This window comes from Molossus molossus, unplaced genomic scaffold, assembly GCF_014108415.1.
Source record: "Molossus molossus isolate mMolMol1 unplaced genomic scaffold, mMolMol1.p scaffold_m16_p_12, whole genome shotgun sequence".
NCBI lineage: Eukaryota > Metazoa > Chordata > Mammalia > Chiroptera > Molossidae > Molossus > Molossus molossus.
Window position 1 is genome coordinate 54,975,601 of NW_023425347.1, and position 16,255 is coordinate 54,991,855.

General features: G+C 42.2%; 1 pseudogene; it reads left to right on the forward strand.

Moving 5' to 3' along the window:
• Positions 1–3,727: 3,727 nt before the first annotated feature.
• Positions 3,728–14,178, forward strand: LOC118626756 (annotated as a pseudogene).
• Positions 14,179–16,255: the final 2,077 nt, after the last annotated feature.

A 16,255-nucleotide genomic window follows, 5' to 3' on the forward strand; every position in this document is an offset into this window, starting at 1 on the left:
CTCCTTCTTAACAAGGTATCTCAACCGACTATTGACTAAGATGACCAAGTTTTTGAGGTCCTATCTATCATTTTATAAACCATTCATTTCCAACCTCTCCTCCTTTCTTACAAAGAGCCACCAACCCTTACAAACTAAAATTCTGGTTTAGGTAACTCATTCTCATTTATTCAATTCTTTGTTTTAACCTCAGCCCCACTCCACAGCCTTATTATGCCTCATTACTTATCACTTACCAGTTTAATGAGCCCCAGAAAAGCTATGAAAATTCTAAAATGCAAAGTCACTTACAAACTTTCCCAGTGTGGTTCCTGAAACCCCTGTGGAATACCCATTTTGATGGCATTTTATGGATTAGAAAGAGCTCTTTTGCTTCCCTAGTATGGACTTCTCTGTGACAAAAAGTAAAATAATAAAATAAAAAAGCAATATGAGCTCTTTGGGGGAATGGACATTACAAAAGAAAAATGGTATTATTTTTTTCAATACCAAGGAAATTCATTAGCAAACACATTAAAATGCATTTGAGTAGTCATCATGCTGAATTGTTTTGGAAAAGGCTATGCTTTGGAAAACCAGAGCAAAAACATCTTCAATTCTGTAACTTGGCACAATGAGACAGCAGGATGACAAATATTTCATTATTCCCTGTGGTGCCTTAATCTTTACAGGACATCTGCTACTATGTTTCTAACCCCTCCTGAGCCACCTTGATCACAATCTAACATTAAGTTACTGCAGATTCGCACGTCCACCTGTTACAGTGATGGCACAGATGTATTCCTCCAGAGTGTGGGAAACAGATCAGTCTCAAAGTCAGGAGACTGGCTTTTTAGTCTCAGCGCCTGTAAACTATGCAGTCTTAGACAGCTATCTCAAATGCTTCAGTGTCTTCCTGTGAAAAGTAGGAAGCATAATAGACATGGTTCTAATGAAATGGAAGCTGACTTCCCTCCTGGTCATAAGGGGTTCCTCAGGCCATAGAACCAATATATAGAGAAGGGGTGATATATCCTTATTGGCCGTAATTGGCTTGGGATGATATATCCTTATTGTAGTAATTGCTACATGGTGGGGATGGTGTAGGGAGGGCTATGTTTAGAACTCAGTGATTCAATGTACAACCTCTTGGCACCCTTTGGCCCAGTAGCCAGGTCTGATCACTAGGAAAGTACATTTGCCTAATAAAAGACAAGCGTATCAATGCCTCATATCCCACATGCATGAAGTTTAGGTTTTTTCAAACCTGATTTAGAAAAGCAGGCAGAAGTATCATTTTCCCCCCAAAAAAATTTAAAAACAGCTTTATCAAAGTATAATCGAAAACAAAGTCTACATATTTTTAAAATGTACAATTTGATAAATTTTAACATATAAATACATGTAAAAATCATCAGCACAATAAAAATATACCCATCACCCCACCTCCAAAAAATGTCCTCTTATTGCTTGGTAATCCTTCGCCTCTACTCCTCAATTTCCAGTCAGCCACTGTTTTCTGTCACACACACACACACAATGAGTTTGCATTATCTAGACTTTACATATATTTTTTGCTTATTAACTATATTCATATTTATTGCACAGGTAAATTCAAACTCAAGATGTAAAAGAGTTAGATACTAAGTCTAAATAATTCTTTCTAAATTTTTTTTTGCTGAATGTATTGGGATGATATATGTTAATAAAGTTATATAGGTTTCAGGTGTCCAATTCCATAATACATCATCTATATATTGTATTGTGTGTTCACCACCACGACTCACTTTATATTTATTCTTCAGAATGTATATTTATGTCTCATACATTCTTATGTAGATATGATTAATTTTTTTTAACTTATTCAATTAAAAATAAAACATACCCAAAATCACACCTGAGCTTTTGTAGATGGAAACAAGGGGATTAGCTGGAAACCAAAGCAAGCAAAGTAAGATCATCATAGGTTTAGCAGTAAATATAATTTACAAACTCTCTTGACTGGACACTAGTTACACCCATTTTAGGCCATCCCACAGTGAAATCTGTTCTGCTTACCTTGACAATCTTGCTAACACAGAGGTAAACAACGAGTATGAGCTTTCTAGAGAGAGATGTTTATCTCTTCACACAAGTAGGATGAAGCAACAGAGAAAAATATGTTTCTTACCGTGGAGAGTTGGTAAAATTAAATCTTATTTGGTAACCAAATTGAAAAATCATAATCACTAGCTCATAAATTTAGCCTTCTCAGCTGCACAAACGGAATTATTTTTAGTGTAGCATCAGAATTTGAAAATATCTTTAGGTTTAAGTGGTTTGTTTCATAGCTTTTCTTTCATTAAAAGTTTTCCGTCATTAAAGGGGTCTCATATCTGACATCATAATTTCCTTTTCAAAGAGGGGGCTTATTTTATTCTGGTTTAGTAGTAGGTGCTCATTATGTTAGTTGAAGCTGTAGACTCACTGAATTATGCCTTATGCATAAAATACTTGATTTTCATAATGTTTACTTTGAATTATCTAGAAACAATTAAATAGTAATGCATTTAATGTAATAAGATAGGTAATTTTTGTCATCTACCTTAGAAAGTTCCTTTTAAAATGGTTAAAAGTTATAAAAAGAAAAATATTGATCTTTATCTTCCTTATCTAGAATACCTCTTGCATAGTAATGGTGTATAATCATGATTTTGAAACAAAGTGGCCAAAATGAGTGTTGTAAATTCCCAGTGAGTGGCCCTAAGGGCATACAGGTTCAGGCCAGGGGCTGGTGTGGTCAGGGAAGCCCTCACAGATCAAATAACTGGGGATCAATTTTGAAGCAACATACATTGGGACCTACTTTTATCAATGTAAATAGGAAAAACCAGTTTTAGCAAGCCCAGTATCTGACAGAATCGAAGACAGTGTGTAACTGGGTCCCAGGAAGAAAGAGGAGCTAGATGCTATCTTGGGAAAACATCCAGACTCTGTCTCTAGGCTCATCTCTGCAAGTCTGTTTCATTTTTCTGTGTCTGTCAGCGCCCATGGATCAGATAACTATCCAATAGCTTCCATGGTGACCAAAGTCCGCGGCCTAGAGAGAGACAAGCCCTTGCTTTTGGTCTCAATTCCAAGTTCCAATGCAAGAAACTGTGATTGGCATAACTTGGATCTGGTGCCAACTCCTGGTCAAAACAATTGTAATCAAGGTAGAAAACTAGGAAGCCACCTCTATGAAATGAACAGACCACCTGATGGTCTCCCACTACAGAAGGGTAGGAGAGAAAAGTCAAAGGGAGCAGGAAAGCCTTTACTAGTCAAAGGCTTGAAGGCAGAAATGTGTATGGTTGTTTGAGTAACATTGAGTAGGATAGTTTTTTTAGATATAAAGTTTGTGCAAAAGCACCAAGAGATAAAATTGGAGAAATAGTTTAAGGTCACATTGGAGACTTCCTGGCTGTCAAGCTAAAAGGTTTAAATAGTCTGTAAATGGAGACACTGTATGATGACACAGGCAGAGGATGGAGTGGTGCAGCTACAAGAATACCAAGGATTAGCAGGAACCAAAAGCTAGGAGGAAGGCCTGGAACAGATTCTACTCCAGAGCCTCCTGGAGGAATCAACTCTAATGACATCTTGATTTGGACTTATGGCTTCCTGAACTGTGAAAGAATAAATTTCTGTTGTTTTAAGGCAATAGACAGATAAATAAATAGCTCTTCGCCTCTTTTGCTGCAGGGACACCTGGCAGTTCGCCAGCACTATGAAGCTCTGGATTTTGGAGCATGTTTTTTGACCACCCGCGGGAATTGTTACAACAGCTACAATGCAGAAATACCCAAACCCTGTGAACCCAAGCATGGTTGAAGTTGACGAACCGGACAGACATATAGATCCTTCTGGAGAGTTGCACAGCCATAGACTTCTCAGCACAGAGTAGGAACGGCCTTCCACTGGGAAATCTCTGATTGGTATGGCAAGAGCATTCTGTAGTTGATGCTGTAGAGAAAACAATGGACTTAACTCCACTAATATTTCATTTACAAATATGGTTCCAGTGGATGAGAGACTTATATATAAACCACATCCTTAGGACCCAGAAAAAAATATTTTGAGTCCAGAGGTCATAATCACCGTGAAAGGAGTGAGTCTCAGTAGTTATCTGGAAGGGCTGGTGGCCAGTAGTACCATATCTTCACATGCTAGTCGAGGTCGAGAAGCAAAGGGCTGGGTAATACATAAATTAAATGCTGAGCCTGAAGAACTGACGGCTTTGGCAAGAGGGAGCATAAAGTCACCGAAGGCAATAGCCTTCTTAGAGAAACGATGGAATTTGGCAGACACCACCCAGTCTCCCGGCTCTCTACTAGCGGGCGTTACATTTATTTGTTATTTTAGAAGAGATAAACCACAGAACTTACATGCATGTATGCGTAACCATGGCACAGACAACAATGCTGGGGACGGGGGCGGGGTCAGAACGGGAGGAGGGTGTCAGTGGAGGAAAAAGGAGAAACATCTGTAACAAAGATAAATTAATAAAAAAATAAAAATACAACTATATTTTAGGTAGAATTTTTTTTTAATAAGCTGAAAAAAGGCTATGTGACTTGCTCAAAACAAAGAAGTTCAGGGTTTCTAAATAAAAGGAAACATCTGAAAGTATTAGTGTTGTTTGAAATAACTGTCTGGTTTTTAAAGATTCCGATATCTATGTGACAATTTAACAATTTTTGAGAAGAACTTGGAAATTGCTGTTAGCATATTAAATCTTCTTCAGGTTGAATTTTAAAGCTTTTCATGCATTGGAACTCTGCCTAGCTTTGGACTGACCCCAGGACAAAGCAGAGTCTTCTCTAAATAGACACAACTGCTCTGTTGCAGGAAACTTCAAGAGCGAACCCACTTTCAAAGGAGAAATTGTATAGTTTTAAAAGATATTAATTTGTATAAAATAACTTGCTCTGCTATAAACCACCATTGAAAACCACAGTGTTTTAATTTGGTGCATAAATGACATTTTTGGACTGAAAATTATCACTCAAGTAATATATAACTGCAACAAAAATATGATTTTATTCTGTTAAAGAGTACCATATTGATTTGCCAAAATTTTGTAACTTAGTGAAGGCATTACCTTCCTTGGATTTCTACTTTGTAACTTAGTATTCTTTATCGTGGGCTGGTTATGTTAACTGAAAAAATAAAGCCATTACCAGAATTTTGCGGCACTCTAAACATAAACAGAAGAGCAGCTGTTCATATCTTTTAGCATTTCACATTTGCCTAACCTATAAATTGCCATGTGTCAGAATCACGGTTCTGCAATTGCTAAAACATGATCTGCCAGGTTATTTGAATACAATTACTTTTTGAAGTAATTGTGACCACACAACATCTTTTTTACGTGAGGAGCTGCACATCATTTGAAATTACTCAAATAATGCCTTGATCTGAGGCACACATCCCAGGTACTTGATGTTTTTACAATACGGTGCCACTGAAGAGGGGCGGGGGTGGTGGGGAAGAAAAAAAGAACAATCAGGAAGAAAAAGCATTGACCTAAACTGACCACTACATGAATTGCTTTGCAGGTTTTATTTATAGAAAATCCTCACTTTGGGAGCCAACCAGCAGCTGCACTAGGAAAAACAATCCAGTAAATGTATTTTATTTCACCTATTGTAGCAGTTAATTATCAACCAGTAAAGAGTATCTTTGATACTTGCAGTTGTTGCTTATAAAGTATTGTTAAAATGGGATTAGCTCTTGCCTTTATTTTACAATGTTTAATGTGATACACTTATAGTTAGGTGTCCTATAAAAAATACCAGGTAATATATGTACATAAACCACAGAAATAGTATACCAAACTATTTAAAAATTAGTGTTTTTCTACTTAAAATATTGTTTAGCTTAAGACTTTTTAGGACATTTGTAAAAGCAAGTGAAATTCAATAAGGTTTTTTATTATTTTTTGTAACCAGAGATTTTTTTTTTTTACAATTGAAATAACATTTCAGCAAAACAAAACATTACTAAATACTGATTTTTAATAAAAAGTTGCCTTGTATGATTTCTGTACATTATGCTTGTTCTGAAAAAGGTGTAATGAATGCCCTGATGATAAAAAGGTTTCTTAACAAAAATTAAATAGATAAATAAATAAATAAAGCAAGCAAGCTATGTAGGTTTAATGAATGCAGCAGGTTTTGATAAAAAAAAAATTTATATTCATGAAGTCTTTGAAGGTAATAAAATCTGTTTAAATGGTTATGTTCACTACACAATAGTTTATAATAATGAAAAGTTGAAAACAGCCCAGATGCCCATCAATAGAATAATGGTTAAAGAATCAGCCCTGGCCGGTTTGGCTCAGCGGTTAGAGTGTCGGCCTGCAGTTCTGGGAGACCCGGGTTCAGTTCCTGCTAAGGGCATGTACCTCGGTTGCAGTTTGTCCCCGGCCCTGGTTGGTTGTGTGGGTGGCAGCCACTTGATGTGTCCCTTTCACATCAATGTCTCTCTCTCTCTCTTGCGCGCGCGCGTGCGCGCGCTCTGTCTGAACAAAAAGTGGAAAAATGTCCTCGGGTGAGGATAAAAAATTAAAAAAAAAAAAAAGAATCAATGGTATATCTAGCTTACAAAGTTTAATATCATATTAAAAGGAATGATGTAAAGCGATAGTCACTAACATGAAAAGATTTGTTAAATTATTAACAGAAAAAGGCAAGTAAAGTAGCAGAATATATAGCCTATAACTCCATTTATCTGAAAGTGTTTTTATTAGGTAGAAAAGTTTCTGAAAGGACATTCATGAAACTGTTCGAGTGGTTTCCCCTGGGGAAGGAAGTGGCATTGATGGGTAGGCAGGGTGGGGTGAATGCAGCACTCATACGCTACCAGAGGGGCCATATGTTTAAAAAGAAAGAAGTACAAATACAGTATTAAAAACTAAATGTGAAAGAAGTTAATTTCATCTTCAATAGGACAGGCATAGGATATGAACCTAGTCTCAGAAATTAGAATATTACTTTCCGCTTCTGAAGCAGTTTGCAGTTTACAACAGATATAAGGAACCCTTGCTGTGCTCCAGGTACCTTTTAAGACTTTCCACATACAAACTCGGATAATACTCACCAGGACCATGACTTAGGTACTGTTGTTCTTTCATCTTATCGGTGAAGTGATGAGGAAACTGAGGCACAGAGAAGATGAGTTACTGGTCCATGATCACACAGCCAGTAAGTGGCAGGGCTGGGATTTGAATGCAGATATCCTGCCTCTTGACTACACATATACAAAAGCATTTTTCACATGTACTGACTAGTGTGCCCCCAAACACCTGTTGTCCCCCATGTCACATGGGAGAAAACCAAGACCCATATATATCTCAGTGTAATGTAATTGCCCATTTTCAGGCTTATACATACACTCACTAGACTTTGAGGTCCATTATGCGAGAAATCTTTGTTTTGTTGTTGATTTTTGCACTCCAGAGCAAAAAGTAATTTTGAATGCTGTAGTGATTTCAAATGTCCACAAATTATCTGACAGTAAGAGGTGCAGCCTAATTCCCCTTCCCTTGGGTATGGACGGGACTTAGTGATCTACTTCTAATGGAGAGAATAAAGCAAAGTGGCACTGACTTCAGAAACCAGGACATAATAGGCATGATGGATTCTCGCTGCTCTTCCTCTCCCCCCTTCCCCCCACCCCCCGCCAGATTACTTGCTCTGAGAGAAGCCAAGTGCCATGTCATGAAGAGTGGCCCATGTGGTGAGAAAGGGAGGCCTCCAGCCAACCGCCAGCAGGGAACTGAGGCCTCCTGCTTATAGTCATGTAAGCGCACTTGGAAATTGATCCTCCACCCTTAGTCCAGCCTTCGGATGACTGTAGCCCCTTTCTGGTCTGTAACCTGAGAGACCCAGAGCCAGAATCACCAAGCTTAGCCAATTCCAAAACACATGACCTATAAAAACTGCAAAATAATAAAGGTTCATTGCTTCAAGCCACTAAATATTGATATAATTTATTACACAGAAATAGATAATTAACACAAATGAGTTTTATTTTAAAACATACACGTATATGTCTGTAACTTAGATATTTATGAATCACATTAATATGCTTGTTTCTTTTGCATTTTCATGCATATAATTTTTTTTTAGTTGGCCTGAAACATCCATTTACCTGAGGATAGTATGTAGAGGATGGGATTAGAACTATTAAAGGAGGAATTAATACAGAAAGCATTAAAAATAAACTTCTCACATCCAAAATAAAATTTTTGATCAAAATAGTTACTTAGAAAATCAGAAGAAAAGGTGACAAAGAAGAGATTTTCCACCCTCCTTTTACTACCATTGACATATCAAGGGATAAACCTGCTAGACTATATCACGGAGTTCCTTCTTTAGTACTATATAGTGAGAAAACTATGTCCACCTAAGAAAATTAGACCACTGAGCTTGCTGTCCCAGGACAGAACAAGGATGTGATACTGAAGACGTGGGATGTTTGAGCCTTCTTTCTGTTCCAATGGATTGTGGGGTGAAGTTGGAGTTAGGAAAGCCAGTCAATGAGAATTTTCTTTTTTTTTCTTTTTTTTTTAAACACTTTTATTTTATTTATTTTTTATTATTATTTTTTTATCCTCACCCGAGGACATTTTTCCATTTTTTTTTGTTCAGGTAGAATGGGAGGAAGAGAGAAGAAGAGAGAGAGAAAAACATCGACGCGAAAGGGACACATTGAGTTTGCCCCAACTGGGGCCGGGGGCAAACTGCAACGGAGGTACGTGCCCTTAGTGGGAACTGAACCCAGGTCTCTCTGGACCACAGGCTGATGCTCTAACCGCTGAGCTTAGTAGCATTGCTCCGAAGAGCCTGAAACTGGGAACCATTCATCATCAACAGAATAGATAAAAAAAGGATTACATACTGTTACAATGGTATACAGCAGTGAGCATAAACAAAGTACACTACAGGACACAGACACTATACACAGCAACATGGATGAACCGAACATAATACTGAGCAAATGAAGCAAGACACAAAAGAGTGTCTATAGCATGATCCCATTTATAGAAGTTCTATAACAGGATAAATGAAACCATAGATTTAAGGGATGCTTACATAGCTGGAAAAATATACATGAGTTGGTAAAATGCAGAAAAGCAGTGAAATGATTCCAATAAAAGTCAGAATAAAAGTGATGTGATGTTAGCTGGGATGTAGGATGAAGGTGTTATGCTTCTGGGGAGCCAGCAATATTCTCTGTCTGGATCACAGTGCTGGTTACATAGGTGTTCATTTTATAATTATCCCCTAAATGTTTTATGCCTTTGTCTATATGCTTCATGAACTTCTACAAATTCATTATATTCTTCAAAAAAAATTATACACATTTTAAATAAATGTGATTTGATCTTACAATTAGCCTTTGTGGTTCTTATGAAGAACCTTGCCTATATTAATCAGTACCCCACCAAAAAAGAAACAATTTATTTGTGCATATTTTTTAATTTGACAAGAGTTTAAATAAAGGGACTACTTACAGATGAGTAGGCAGGGGGTAAAGAACCCAAGGTGGTAATAAGGTACCCTAGTATTAGTAACTTAGGGGTACCACTACCACACATAGGCTTGAAGGGGGAAGAAAAGAAAGCCTTTATGAAAACCAAGCTCTGTGAACAGAATTGCTGGACAGCTTAGAGCACAGTAACTACAGAGAGGGCATAGAGACTCTGACCTTCCTCTTCTCCCTTCCTCACTCTGATCTTCTGTGCTCCCTGTTGTTGAACCTGACCGGAGACCAGAAGGCAAGAGAACCTATTGATGCACTGCGTGTAGGTCAGCCTCCCAGGCACGGAGAAAGGAGAAGGGCAGAGAGCAGATCTGGAGTGATGAGAAGATGGTTTCTGTTCGCCGGGACCTAAAATGTTAGCCACCTTCTTTTGAAGCAGGGGGTTTGGTGGAGAGGAAAAATGACTAAGTAACACCAAACCTAGCTGGTACAATCCCTGCTTCTGCAGTGGGTCACAAGGCCTCAGCTGGTCCTCAAGGCGACTTTCCACTTCCCATTTTTGTTTTTATCTTCTATCAGCACTTTGGCTGAATTGGGTTTGTTTACGCCTCTCTTTGTGTTAGGCTGCAGAAATAAACATACTTCTGCCTGAATCTGGGACAGATTGAGTTGTGTGGCTCTAGAACAGGGGACATTTTCCCTTCGCATGCCTGAGTGGTCAGAGCTCTCCCTTCGCACAGTCAAATCTTGGTCTGTTTGGGCCTAATAAACTCTGCTGGCCTCTCCCTGACAACCCTGCCCACCACAAAGGTGTGTGCGCACCCGTGAGGTGGCAGCTAGACTTGATTTCTCCCGGGACATTTGCTGAGTGGCCCCAGTCCTGGCACTGGCACTGAGTTTGAACCTGTGTCAGTCTGGTGACCACCGCTTCCCCCCACGGGGTGACTCACTGAGAAGCTACCTCATACAATTCCAGTGCCACCAAACGCTCTTTCGGTGACCAAGCCTAACAGGAAGCCTGCAGGCAGAGACAGGAGGATCTCGGGGTGCTTTGGGACTTTTGCTGACCTTCTCCCAGGCATGGTGCTGGTAAGAGCCAGCCTTGGTGCACAGCTTGTCTGTCCCACACACACCCAGGCCCAGCAAAGGCAACCACAAACTGAGGATTGCTTTGTAGCCCCAAACAGGCTCCCCAAGGCCAGTTGCAGGGAGAGTCTGACATTGGCCAGCACCAGAGTCCTTCCCAGAGGCCCAGAACCAACACACACAGTGGCCAGTTTCACACGACTTCAGAGCAGGATCCAATAAGCTTCACAAGCAGCGTATCCAAAGGGAGATCACAGCAGACACCAGACCCGCTGAGGTGAGTTCTGCATCGCGTCGCCTGCACCTGCACAGCAGCTTGCATGCCATGGTCGGGGTGAGCCTCGTAGTCAGCAGGCCTGAAGTTGATCCCATGCATGAATGGGCCAAACCACCAGGGCTTCAGCATTATTTTCAATAGCCCAAATCTGGACGCAGCCCAAATGTCCATCAGTAAATACGTGGATAACAAAGCAGTGGTACATTTACACAGTGGAATACTAGGGGCCATAAAAAAGAAGGAACTCTTACCTTTAGCAACAGCATGGATGGACCTGGAGAGCATTATTCTAAGTGGAATAAGACGGTCAGAGAAAGACAAGTACCATATGATTTCACTCATATGTAAAATCTAATGAACAACATGAACTAACAAGCAAAATAGTGACAGACTCATAGATATAGAGCAGGGGGGGTTGGTAGGGGGAGAGATTGAGCAAAAAGGAATAAAAAGAGAACTCATGGACTCGTACAATAGTGTGGTGACTGCTGGGGTGAGGTGGGGGCAAAGGGAGATGGAAGAGGTTATAGCAGGGATAAATGGTGATGAACAGATAGTTGACTTGGTGAGCACACAATACAGTGTACAGATGATGTGTTGCAGAATTGCACACCTGAACCTGTATAATTTTGTTAACCCGTGTCACCCCAATAAATTTAATAAAAAGGACAAAACAATATTGTGTTTGTGTTATCTATGTTGATGTTCATAGCTGTTCATTACTTTCACTGCTGAATATTCAATCCCTTTTACAATTATACAGTAATTAGTTGTATATTCTACCCTTGGTAGACATTTGGATTGCTTCCAGTTTTTTTTTATTACTAACAATGCTGCTATACACGTTTACGTACATGCCTCCTAGTGCCAGAGTTTCTAGTATATGGTATAACGTTGGGAGTAGAACTGAAGAGTCATAGGATAAATACATGTTCAGTCTTACTAGGTAATGCCAAACTGTTTTTCAAAGTGTTTGTACAAATTTATGTTCCTATTCACAGCGTATAAGAGTCTGTTGTTCCACAGGTAGAGGTAGAGAAGACAGCAGAGTTAGAGAAGAGTACTGCCCCCATTTCACAGTGTATCTGGCTGACCTGAAAAATGAGACATTTCGTAGATCTGCTGTTCTGTCCATCATCAGAAACCACCCCACCCCCTGACCCATCTTCTTGGATAAGAACTTTGTACTTGGATTTTATTATTATTATTACGGTATCATAATCATCATTGTGGAAACCACTGTTGATAACCCTCAAAAGAATAAAGTTTTACTCATGATTGCCATAAGGTTTTAATTCCTTTTATCTTCACATCAACTGGTTTGGCAATTAGTCCCTAAATCAGACATTTTTATATAGCTGGTCAGCCTTGGAACTTCAAAGACAACAAGCTGACCAGCCATCTGCAAGGCTGCCATTGAAGTCCTCTGTGTGCTCACAGATTGTGGTTTGTGTATTCTGAAAGATGAGCAATGAATTCACTGCAAGCCCAAGCGAAATAACTGCGGGTCTCAGAGCAAGCACATACAGGACTTACAAAAGTAGAGTTAGTGGGAACCTGGTATCTTTCACATCATCTTAGAGAAACACTTTTTTATTTGCTTATTTGTTTTTCTTTTCCTTTTTCTTTTTAGAAGCATATTTTGTGTAATTAAGAGTGCTATTAATTTATAAAATAGGACAAGAATGTCTTGCAAATATCTTGTTTTGGCATTGCCCAATTTAGCCTGTTACATGCATGTAATGGGCTCGAGGCTTACTGTTGTTTTGTTTTCTTTGCTTTAAATGTGTAGGGGGAGGATGTGGAGTAAGTATTTGCAGAGATTACTGCAGAAAGCATTTGGTTTTCATAAAGAGAAAAATACACCCACTCATAATTCAAAGTATTGAGATTCTATTCCTGCTTTCCATATTAATTTGCTGGGTGAGTTTGGGCAAGTCAACCCCTAAATTTACTTATCTTCAAAATGAATACATTGGTCTACACACAGCCATTTAAATACCTCCTCCAAATATTCATTCATCCCCTATTAATTCAGTACCTACTATATACCCCATCATTGCTAATAACACTGTGATTCTTGGAGAGCTCAAGATGGAATACTACTCATCCATAAAAAATGAAATCTTACCACTGGCAACAACATGGTTGAACCCAGAGAATATTATGCTAGGTAAAATAAGTCAGAGACAGACAAATACCATATGATTTCACTTATATGTGGAATCTGAAGAACAATATAAACAAGCAAACAAAAATAGAAACGAACTTATAAATATGCAGAACAGACTGATGGTTACCAGAGGGAAGGGGGGCTGGGTGAAAAAGGTGAAGGGATTGAAAAGTACTAATTGGTAGTTACAAAATAGTCAAGGAGAGTGCAAAGCACAGCACAGGGAATATAGGCAGTAAGATTGTAATAACTACATATGGTGCCAGGTGAATACTAACACCTGAGGGGTGCGGTGGGGTGGAGTCACTTAGAGAGTTATATAAATGTCTACCCACTATGTTGTACACCTGAAACTAATATAAAATACTATTAAATAGCAACTGTAATTGAAAAGTTTTTTGAACCATTCTTTCTTTACTGGGGGAAGAAATGATGGTGTCTCCAACACCTCTAAGCATCACTTCCCATCCTCCTTTAAAGCCAGCTCCTGAATTCACCCCAATGGACTGAAATACTTGTTCTTTCAGAGAGTGCTGGGGGCGGGGCAGTTGCACTCACCGGTGCGTGTGCCAGCGAGCTAGTGAGCGTTTCTTTCTTTGGGAAGGACAACCTCTGTATTTTAAAGGACAACCCGGACACCCTAAGGAATATGATTTAAAGGGCGCCCGGGGTCAAGGCGGCACCCCCAACCGCTTCTCTCTCGGCTGAGAAAACCTAGGGAACATTTCTGGGCTCGGTCACAGTCACGCGGCAATTCCACGGCAGGAATTGTGCAATGGGGAGAATCAGGCGGGTGTCCGGGGGTGGAAAGAAGTGGGAGAAGCTTGAACAGTGCCAGCTTTTTTTACTACCTCCCCCCACTTCCTCCCAGGGATCTGAAAGGGCGCAGCCAGGACCGCGGGGCTCCGGATGGCCCCAAACCCGGGTCAAGAAAGCCTCGCTTCGCAGCAGGGACCCTGGTGGAGAAGCGCGCCCCTTCTCCCGGGCAGATACGGCCCCCACGCGCTTCCCCGCACCGTGCGAGGGCCGGCGGGCCGAGAGGGGCCGAGAGGGGCCGGAGGGCGAGCGGGAGCGGCGGCCCGAGGCGACGCGGGCGGACACAGACTCGCCACAGCGCTCGCAGCTGGGAACTCCAGCCTCGCGCTTTCCGTAAGAGCGCCGGGGCTTCCAGCCGCGCCCCGCCCCCGCCCCCGGCTCGCACTTTCGGGTGGTGACGCGGCCCGCCGGGTACTCAGAAGTCTGCGCAGAAACCCGGAACCCCTCCTGCCACCCCCTCCCTCCCCTCTCCCCTCGCCCTCCCCCTCCACTCCTCTTCCCTTGCCCTCGCCCCACTCCCCTTGCCCTCGCCCCCTCCCCTCGCCCTCCCCCTCCCCCTCCCCTCGCCCTCCCCCTTCCCTCGCCCCCTCGCCTCGCCGCCCCTCCCCACGCCCTCCCCTCCGTCCCCCTCCCCTCGCCCTCGCCCCCTCCCCTCGCCCTCCCCATGCCCTCACCCCCCTCCCCCTTCCCATGCCCTCACCCCCTCCCCTCGCCCTCCCCCTCCCGCCTCCCTCCCCCTTCCCATGCCCTCGCCCCCCTCCCCATGCCCTCGCCCCCCTCCCCATGCCCTCACCCCCTCCCCTCGCCCTCCCCCTCCCGCCTCCCTCCCCCTTCCCATGCCCTCGCCCCCCTCCCCATGCCCTCGCCCCCCTCCCCATGCCCTCTCCCCGGGGCCGCTGGCTCTTCCTCCCCGCCCCCGCGTAGGCCCGCCCCGTGCCCGCCCCCTGCGCCTGCGGAGCTGAGCTCCGCCGAGCCCGGGACGGGTGACTGAAAGACGGGAGTTATGCTTACTGAACGGTCCCTGGGTGCAGGCTAGGTGATAAACGTTTGGTCATATTCATTATTCATGTCTCTATATCCTAGAGACGTGCAGATTATTATTAGCTTCACTTACAGGTCAGGAAACAAGCTAAAAACAAAAACAAAAAAAAAGGCACTAGCTTGAAACCAACAGAAGGCAGAACTGCAATCAAATTCAGATTTGTCTTGACACAACCATATCATCTTTCCCTTGGATCAACCAACAGAAACTTCGTGACTTTCATTCCAATGAGCAGGTTCCCAGGGCACAGGTGGGACAGGTATACTGAGTGCTGGAGCCCTTCTTCTCGGGGCAGTGGGGCAATCTGCTTTGGGTTGGTGCTCCCTCATTTGCCCAAGGGCGCTGTAAAAATATATTGTCCAAATGTATCAAGAATAGAAAATGTTGGAAAGCTTTTCGCAGACCATGTGTGCCTCTATTTCCCAACTGTATATTGGGATCAAGGACACCTATCATAAGGGATTGTTGGAGGGTTAAATAAGAGTATTTCACATGGGTGCTAGCACCTGGGGTACCCTCAACACATGTTAATTCTGTCTTATTTTTACAACGCTCCTAGGGACATCTGGGCACTCACCCTCCTCATCACTGGAGAGGGGACACAACCATTCTACATCAACACCCTCTCTGACAGATGAGAGTTAATCTACTCAGCCGGAAAATCACCCCCATAGCCGCCTAATTAGTGACAGACACCAAGCTAGGGGCCCTATCTTGGTCCTATGCAATGGCTCTTGCCACCTCACCTCTCTTTTTTTCCTAGAAACTTCAGAACAGCTCTGAGGCTAGAACGTGACTTTCTCAGTGATCTGATGGCTGTGATGTGGGCGGGGACCTCCAGGAAGGAGAGAGGAGGAAGTCGAGTCACCAGACTTGAAGCCTGACTGCCTGCCCTGGAGAGAGGAACCCAGCGCCTCAGGCATGAAGCCAGCAAGGGCCTCTTTGCTGGCAGGGGCTGGGCCCGTTTTGGTAACTCTGGCAATAGCTGCAGCCAGGAAAAGATACAAGTGTGTGTGTGTGTGTGTGTGTGTGTGTGTGTGTGTGTGTGTTTCCAGCTGTGGAACATCCAAGTAAATGAAAAAGTAAGTGAGAATATGCTGGCTTTAGGTTTCTCTCCTGGATAGGACAGGGTCCTCCCAAGGTAAATCATTTCAGGGTCAGCACAGAATTTCCAGAGGACTTGATTTTGAAAAGTGAAACAGTCTAATGGCAGTTCTCCTACACCGTGAAATCTTGAGAATTGTTTAGGTTCTAAACTCACTGCTCACTCAAGCAGCTGTTTTTCTCTTCCAAGGTTCCATTTTGTGAAATGAGGCTAAAATATCTGAACAACCCTTTCCCTTGGGCACTCTGGAATGCTGGGGATATGGAT